Genomic DNA, 9,485 nt, shown 5'->3' on the forward strand with positions numbered 1-9,485 from the left:
GTGTCTTAAATTTAAGATTTAGCTTGATCTGTTAAAATTTTGGTGTCTACAACTTTATCCACCAAGATAATTCTTTTAATAACTTGTTGCAACATTATTACTATTTGGAGTCTAAACATTGATAACTTGTCTTCAAACATTTTTTAGAATACTCTCTACTAATAAAAAGGTTGAAAATTTTAGTTTTTCAAATACTAGAAAAGGAAGCCCGTGCTCACCAAAGTAGTCTGAATTTAGAGTCGAAAACTGATTAAAAATTGATCAACTCTCAATATGCGGAGACTCCAATATCTTTGTAAGGGGATAATGTCATTTATGTTCTTGTTGAGTCAAATAAAAAATATTTTTTGCAACCTCATACATGTAATTTTTGTGCCTATGTGAATCACAAGCTCTCAATGTAGCTTTCAGGAAGTGTGAAGCTGAAAATTGAAATAAAGTAGGAATATCACCGCTCACATAGAGGCAGAACGTAATAGCTTAGAACAGCAGACGATAGGATAGTCACCATTTTCCTCATGCTGCCTAAATTTAATCTTGAATAAAATTTGCCTCTTCTTCATCAGACAACATGAAACTCAATTGGGCAACCGTGCAGCCACAATCTCAGTCCCACCACGCTTATTCCATCTTTATCCAAGCAAAGTTGGGGATTTATGCTACATGCAGATAAAAGAATCAAACACTACGATTAAACCTTCGTCACATATTCATGTATATTTTCTCAGCAGAAGTTATATCTTACATTGGAAAAATTCAACCGTAGGAGCAGACTAAGGAACATCATAACCATATCTTGCAGACAGACTTTGTATTAAAAAAATCTCCAGGTGAAACATAGCAACATTCAGTTTCTAAAAATCAAAATTTACTGTGGGATGTCAGCCACAAATAATCCTGAAAACACAAAAAGCACATGCTCCTCCCAATAGCATTCGCTCATGCATAATGTCGTCCACAATGCTGATAGAATTTTAGGTCAATCTAATTTTACTTTGGGTTAATCATTCTTTTCCTGCTTCCCTTTTCTTTGTTCTTTATAGTCGAGAATATCTACTATAGAAAATAATGGCATGATATCACAACCAAAACATAGCTCATGGGTACATAACCTATTAAAATTGAAATCTCATCTAAGTAAATCACGAAAAAATGGTCGGATATTTTTGGAATAACCAAAGTACATTCTTTTTTATCGTAAATTTTATTAGATTTCCCTGAAAGGACTTTTTGATTGTTAATAACCATAAATATTCTAAAACAACATTGCCCTTCCTATTAGTCGCACCAACAAAATTGTAAATTCACTTAGCCATTCATCATGAAGTGTTTCAAAATGTATAAGTTTATTCGGTTTTTCATCTTAATTATAGTCTATAACAACTGATTAAAGCAAATTTGTGTCAAACACATATACCACAGGAGGAGAAAAACAATAATGCTTATCATAGACCCACTAATATTTTGAAGAAAGACCATAGGAATGTCCGTACATAATTCAATAAAATGTGCACCTTTTAGCAGATTCATTGAATAGTAGCCCATTATTTCTAAGGATCCCTGCAGGCTGAACATGTTCTTCTGAAACTTACAATTGCCTATATGTATCAATGAGGATTCTTAGAAAACAAATAAATGAAAAATACAAACAAATGAGAAACAATGTTGCTTGTTAAGGAATAAAAGGGTCTTATAACGCCATTCAATTTCTTGGATTCATCAAATTCACTTCATCAACTATGCGAGCAACAACTTATCAAACATCAAGATAGCGTTGATACACCATACAGTAAATAGGCCAAACATACTGTGGGCATTGGCCAGTGATACTCAGTTGGACATGAGAAAAGTGATCCGTCGAAGGCTAAATAGAAAAGATTTTAAGTTGTATATACAATTAATGTAAGAGAATTTTTCACATCATGTTAGTTTTATCTTATTTTCAATATTACAAATTCCACATTTTAAGGAGACTTACTTTTAAATATATCTATTGAATAACCTAATAGTATAAAAAGGCTTAAACTAATAGCATACATAACTTAAATTCTATAGAAAAATAAGCTCAGAAAACTCAACCTATACATAATCAGTACATAAAAGGAATCAACAAAGAAGAGACAAACTTCAATAAGGATCAAATTTCAGCTCGAAACACAAACACCCATTTGCAATACTCACATCAACTATCAACACAAAAATACAGTTATTAAATTTGACAAAAAATCAAATTTTAACCCAAAAAAATACTTGCAAAAAAAATGAAGCAGATATAGTATAAAACAGAACAAGAAAATTACACTCAATCGAAAAACAAAAAGTACCTTAACATAAACCACCATGAAAACCCAAAAGCTTCTGAAAACAGAGAGCAAGAGAGAGTGATTTAGATAGAGAAATGAAGAGAGAAGATGAAATTTTCTGTGAAAATCTACAGAAAATAGTTAAGACTTAACAGTGAAACTCTCTGGTTCTGTCTTTCTTTTCATAAACCCAAAAACAGAGTTGCAAATTTTCATATGTATTCTCAATAGTAATAGTATTTTTTATCAAAAGATGATTCAAAGAAAATCACTTAATTAGGGCTTTATTATTAGTACTTATGGCAAAAATGATAAAATCTAGTGGTCTACTGGATGAGCGGCGGCCCTTCCATAAAGCAAGTAAAGCAACCGCTTTAGGCTCCACATTTGTGGAGGCCCCATTTTATGTTACATCTAATAGACTATGTATAAGTTTCAAAAAAGGTTCTGTGGAAAAAAGTTTGATTTCTTTCTTTAACAAATATAGAGAAGAAGGATTTGCAACTGCTATGATTTCTACCAAGGAAATTGCACTTGAAATGAATATCGAACCCGAATTTCGTAAGAAACGTGTGATATATAGGAAGTAACAATTTGATGTGAATATTGATAAAGAAATCTCAAAATCTTTCGAAGGGTCCTTTAGAGTTGATTACTTTTATACATAATAGATAATGCTATTTTTTCACTTCAAAATAGATTTGAACAATTCAAAGCATATGAAAATATTTTTGGCTTTCTAGTTGGCAATAAAAATTAAAATCACTAGATGTTGGAAATTTGAAAAAATATTTTCTTAATCTTGAATGTTCCTTAAAGCATAATAATCAATTCGATATTGATGGTTTAAATTTATTTTCTAAATTAAGAGTATTAAGAAAAATAGTACAATTAGAAGATTACAGTTTAATTGATACACTTAATCAAATAAAAAGATTTAATTCTTTTTCAAATACCTAAATTTCTTATAGAATAATGTTAATAACTCATGTTACCGTTGCTTGGAAAGAAGTTTTCAAAATTAAAATTGATAAAATCTTACCTAAGAACAACAATGTCACAAGAAAGGTTAAATGGATTAGCTATATTGTCAGTTGAGAAATACTTATTAGGAGTTACTGATTATAAGAAAACCATTAATAACTTTGCATCTAAGAAAAGCTAAAAAAAAATAGACTTGAAATAAATAATAATAAAAAAAAAAAGTTAAGGCCCCTTAAAAAGTTTGTCTTTAGGCCACAAAATTCGTCGGGCCGCCCCTGTGGATGAGTTAAGCCATTGATCACGTTAAAGGTCAAGGATGAAAACATAAGCGAGCATTTCTATTCCTCTTTTGTTATCTACTAAGAAAAATATGAATAACTTACCATAGCAGCACACTCAATTTTTCTATTTGCTGGGTGCTGGGTCCAAAGATACCTCTGTGAGTAACATGAACATCAGATATGCAGCTGTAAAGCTATGAATTACAGTAAATTTCATGTGATGAGATAGTTATATAGCTAACAACATAAGGTAGGTTTTAACAAATATTGCACGAAAAAAATGAAGTATATTTGCTTCCCAATTCTATTACCACAAACCTAGTTTACAATATTTTAGCAGCGAAATTAAAATTAGCTTAAAAGAACCAATCAAAACTTAACTCAGTTATCACAAAAAGCAGAAATGCTTAAGTTGGCAGTTCCTCCAACTATAATTCCAAACATATGTTTACACGTTTATCACACAAAATACACATACAAAATACTCATAAAAAAAGGTCTTTTAAATAAAAAACATATTACACGTTCTTTCTCCCATTGAACATAGAATTTCAGGAATTTACTGATGGCATCGCATGATATACCCTTCATCGAATTTGGTCTACTGAACAGTATTGTTAAAAGGTATAGTAGGCGAATCGTGTGGATATAAAGAAATTAATTTTATTAACCTACACTATAGAGAATCTTGAAGTGCTAGAATTATTAATTATACTAACCTATGTTGTCAATTTTAATTTCTTTGGGTGCCTAACATAGCCATATATTGGTTGCCTGGATCCAACAGAAAGGAAAGAATTAAGAACATGCAAGATAAAAGGCATCACTGGGGAGAATACTAATATATGTTGAATCCAAACGAACGAAGAACATAAGTTGTTTTAATTAAGACTAACCAAGCCATGAGTATGTTAATAGTTTCAAACATAATTTATCTGAATGTAGTCAAAGGAAGGCACATTTTTTTTAATTAGAAGCATCACAATGATATTTAGACTCTCACGTTTTCTGGTGCAAAGGTTTTCAGAACCAGCTCGGAAATACACTGCCTAGCAAAAGGAGATACTTATATAAACTGAAAAATAAAAAATGTAATTGTTGTAGAAGAATGCAGTTTCACAATATGCTATGAGCTGCAGGAGTTCAGAAAAATTGCAAACAAAGATGCTGAGAAAATCCAAAATGAAGAGAAAGAAAAGAAAGATGAACTTGAGAGAAAACAACAAATCAAATAAAAAGTAGTACTCACTAAATAAGACTTCAACGTTAACCTCAATGCTTCAAAATGAATAAATTTTTTACTAAATAGTTCCTCAAGGTCACTCTGGAGCATATAGCACTATTTAGAATGATATCTGGTGCAATTATTTTTTTCTTGTGACATACAATTCATCGGTAATACTTCGATTGCCAATGAGGTCATTCTTGCGCTTTTAAGTAACAACTTATTCTTTCAATTATCTTAGTTATAAGGCCCGAAAGTAAATTGGCTAAATTTGGTAAGAATTACATTAAATTATTTTGTATTTTCTTTACCTATTTTAACTTTTAAAAGGAGTAAATACAAAATAGCCGTCTGAATAGTTCCAATTCAAAAAACAATAGTCGTCTGAATAGTCTATTAAATGTAATGTTTCACTACCAAAAATCACAAGTGAGGGACAATAGAAAGAAACAAATACTAATGTCTTTCCTTAATTCTGTTGTTAACCAATTCAGAGATACTTTTGTGTGCCATTCTTTCAGTTATAATCCTATACATATCTGCTTACACGCTCGTCATATAAATATACAGATTACTCAAAAAGTTGCTTCTTTAAATTAAAACTTGTTACATATTCTATCTAGCTCCCAACAAACAGAGAATTTAAGGAATTCACCAATGGCGTCCAGTGATCTACTTTTCATCTAACTCACCTTGATTTCCATCGGCCTTGTTGCCAGAAAGCCCTATTGTTTCTTGTTTTTAGTTAAATCTTCAAATTTAGAATAAACTGCTCTGTTGTAGGCTTTTAGATAAAAATCTAAGGTAACTCGCCTTTTGCCAACTCCAATGTATAAATAAATGAAAAGGTAACCAAAATAATTGGAAGAACATAAGTTTATTTCTGACCTTTGGTAATTTTGTTCACAGAGCCTTCATCTATTCACATTGAGTTCTTCTTAATACCATTGACTGCTATAAAATTGAAACACTGGTGACCGCATAATTTTTGTTTACAGAGCCCTTCTGTATTCTATTTGAGTAGTTCGTAATACTATTTACTGCTAAGAGATAGACACAAAATAGTCGTCAAAGAGTACATGCATGTGTATTGTAAACACAAAGAAAATGCTATAATAGCCTTCAACAAATTCATTTTTTACCTACAGGATTAGGGGTTATGTAGGACGAAGGAGAAAACGCCAAGATTGCCAATACAATATCCAAAGCAAGCAGGAAATCTTACTTGTTCCCCACACGACAGCACTGGTTACACACGAAATAGTCAAGTGAGCATATGCATGAGCAGAATCCCTTAACGAAAGACCCAAAGCCGTGGGAATTTAGTTGCTCAATCATAATAGATCCTCTCTGAAGCCTATGAAATGGAAACTTAACTTTCACTCTCGGTCGTCTTCTTCAAATGCAGGTACAGAATCAATTAACCGAAGAGCCAAAGCCACAAGATTGTAAAATAAAAAATAGATAGAATTCATGAAACAAATCTGGACATCAAAAAGAGGAGAAAGCTGAAATATATTAATCAAGAGAAGCCGAGAAGAACTGCAAAACAAACCCAAATGACTCTTCTTGAAGTGGGGAGATAGGAAAAAAAATTATATACAGAGAGTGGTGAATGAGAGAAATATTTAAGACACATGGTTTGATAAAATAAAGATGGAGTAGGCGTGTTAATATTTCTCAATGATGTATGTCCTAATATTAAGTATAATTTACAATGCATTTCATACAACTCAGGATTGCGGTGTTGTACACCCCAACTCCCACTTCACATCAAACTGTTGGCACTAAAAATCCTAAAGAGACCCATTTAGAGAAGATGAGAAGTTTGGGCAAATTATGAATTGCACTATTAGTTGTTGGAGAAATTAGAGTTAGAAAGATATGGCCAATAAATAAAACAGAAGAAAAATGAAAGAACATTTGAAGAGGAGCGCACGTAGGTGTGATCAAGAAAACAGTATGCATCAACTTTTTGCAAAGAAAATTGGTAACAGATATAAGTGTGTGAGAGAGCGAGAGGCAGAGGTGCAAAAAGATCAAGACTAAATTTACAGGTGCCAACTACGGTAAATTAACTTTCACTATTCACGTCAAGACATAGAGAACACAAAATCCCTAAATTTCACATTGAAAACTGAAATATAGACATGGCTATAAAACAGAGAAAATCGAAAATTCACCTATGAAATCCACTAAAAACAAAGGAAAAAAGAAAGAGGAAGAAGAAGAATGTCGGAGAGCTGAGCGAAGTAACAAAAAAATTCTCCTCTCAGATTCAGCAGCTTCCTATGAGAATTGAGCGATTAGGGGCAAAATCAGTATAGGCAGAGAATTGAGAACTGGGCTCATTTATGGAAGAGCTAATGAAGAAGACTGTCAGAATATGTAGGAGTTCGATATTAACGAAGGAACAAATGTAACTACCGTTAAACCCCCATATAGCAACGCTTCTGTCATAAAGGATAGGGGCAAAATTGAGAAAACACAAGCAGAATTATTTTTGACATCTCAAATTTACCCTTGTTCGTACCATGTTTGTACACCCAACTCTCATTTCTAAATAATAGTAATAGTAAAGTAACATAAATTTTAATAAGTACTGTACAACTTATGTAGCTTTTATGTCAAAATATTGAGTAAACAATGGGCAAAGTGAGTTGGAGACTTTTCCCTTTGTACTCATCTTTTTGGAGTGGATTACCCCCTGTTTCCAAAGTATCAGATTTTTCTCCTCTCTTTTTTTAGCATTCAACCAAACGTCAACCATAGTGATATGAGATGATGGAACAACAAATTATGTGTTCTTTATGGTCTCACCAAACTGAGCAAACAAATTTGTAGTGGACGATGAGATGCGCATGAAAACAATAGAACAAACAGGAAGTGCCAATTGAGTGACACAATTATACTGTACAATTATTTGCTTACCTTTAAAGATAATAACTTCAGCATATATCATCTTGAAGAACATATTAGATATAGTTTTCCAATGAGTATTACTTGTAAAAGGTTACTAGGTAGTTGAGTTTGGGACATCGTAAATGTTTTGTGTTTTTCATATCAATAGTATTATTATTATTATCATTCTCGTATTATTCTATTACTACATGTTGTTTTCCTTGTGTCGGTTTTCTTATTGCTTTGTTATTTTATCGTTGTCACTGTTCTTGTATTCATTATTTTCAACATGACTGCTTCATTACTGTATTTGTTTTTCAAACCTGATGTAAATTGTTTCGCTTGAGCAAAGGGTCTCTCGGAAATAACCTCTCTACCTCCACTAGGTATTATCCTCCTCAGACCCCACGGTGTGAAAATATACTGTGATGTTGTTATTGAGTATTACTTGTATTAACTATAAAGTACTAGACTTCTGCACGTGGGTTCTATTAATCCAAACATATTTGTTAATGATGGAAAGAAAAGAAATCGACTGACAAAATGAGTTACATAACAACTTTTTACTTAAAATTACTAAATCAACAGATTATTTCTTTTACTCTTTATTACTCGAAACCAACCAACCCTTAATATACCTTCTTTTTTTATTTCCTGTTACAGCTTACTCTCCTTTTTGGCATTTGACAACAAAAAGAAATAAAAATGTTATCTTTTTATATAATCTAGACTGGGAAGTGACTTGAAATATGCTGACTGCTCTTGACTAGCTAACTTGGGAACTTCTGCAACTCTTCATCTGGTTAATAAATAGATTGGAAATTCTTTTTTAAATTTGGTAACAGAAATTAGTTCCTACATTTAAGCACAGGAAGATCAGTGGGTTAAATCGGAGGACTTAATACCTTCGATTCTTGTTTTAATTGCTTCATTTGTTTAAAAATCTCCATTTCAGCTACTTTGCATGCCATATGATGAAAATGCAGTTTCTTTTTATTGGTTTGAGTTCTCCACTTGTGATTTTTTTTATTTAGTTTATATTGATGGTGTCTTGGCTAGTTCGTCCACACCTCGGACTCTTCCATCGAATATGTGTTACCCCTCATCAGCGTAGATACCAGATAATTATGCTTATCAAGGCTAAGACAGATAAAAAGAAAATCACTTAGTGTTTTTTGCCTTGTTCGTCTTTTTTTTTTTAAATCTTTTTTGGTAACCGTGCTACCTGGGTTAGCTAGCTTGCATGCACCTCGACTAATTCCATGGGATACCTGCTATCTCCCATCAGAGGTATCATGTAACTCTATCCACCAAGGTTTGAACAAGATAGAAAGAATCTCCTAGTATTTTTTGTCTCCACACCTAAGACCTCATCTAACTATTTCATTGACCACTAGGCCACACCCTTGGATAGTCTTTCTTGTGAATTATGTTCTTCGTGGTGCAATTTTGACTTGCAACGGGATTTTGTTAAATTGAAAGAGTCAAACTTGTCTAATTCCATTTGCTTTAGTGGATTTGACGATCTGCTAAAATGTGATCCCACTCAAAATGGTGCTCTTGAGAGAGTCATTAAGGGTAGTTATTTGGCAGTAGCGTAAATACGTATACGTCTAAGGTGCTTTTATTTGCTGAGAACAGTTATTTCTTTAATTCCAATGTATGCCAAGTTTGAAGCACGATAATTACCTAATTGTCGGATTAATTTCGAACACTAGTTTATAATTTTTTTACAAATAAATCGAACATCCTGGTTTGAGTTCTCGTACATGGTCTTCCGTTTAATATGTG

At 32.4% G+C, this 9,485-nt stretch overlaps 1 long non-coding RNA gene across 6 annotated transcripts; it reads right to left on the bottom strand.

Annotated features, from left to right (window-relative positions):
- Positions 1-247: 247 nt before the first annotated feature.
- On the bottom strand, positions 248-7,400 carry LOC107827808 (uncharacterized). Of its 6 annotated transcripts, none has more exons than XR_012696787.1 (6): positions 5,940-7,400; positions 5,682-5,836; positions 3,671-3,724; positions 2,325-2,358; positions 1,515-1,598; positions 248-659 (listed from the first exon to the last, which is right to left on the bottom strand). It is a non-coding gene; the product is annotated as an uncharacterized LOC107827808 (long non-coding RNA). The 6 variants fall into 6 exon arrangements; XR_012696786.1 differs by having other exon boundaries at positions 5,682-5,833; positions 5,940-7,399; XR_001657618.2 differs by having other exon boundaries at positions 5,682-5,833; positions 5,936-7,399.
- Positions 7,401-9,485: the final 2,085 nt, after the last annotated feature.

Source organism: Nicotiana tabacum, chromosome 11, assembly GCF_000715075.1.
Source record: "Nicotiana tabacum cultivar K326 chromosome 11, ASM71507v2, whole genome shotgun sequence".
Lineage (NCBI taxonomy): Eukaryota > Viridiplantae > Streptophyta > Magnoliopsida > Solanales > Solanaceae > Nicotiana > Nicotiana tabacum.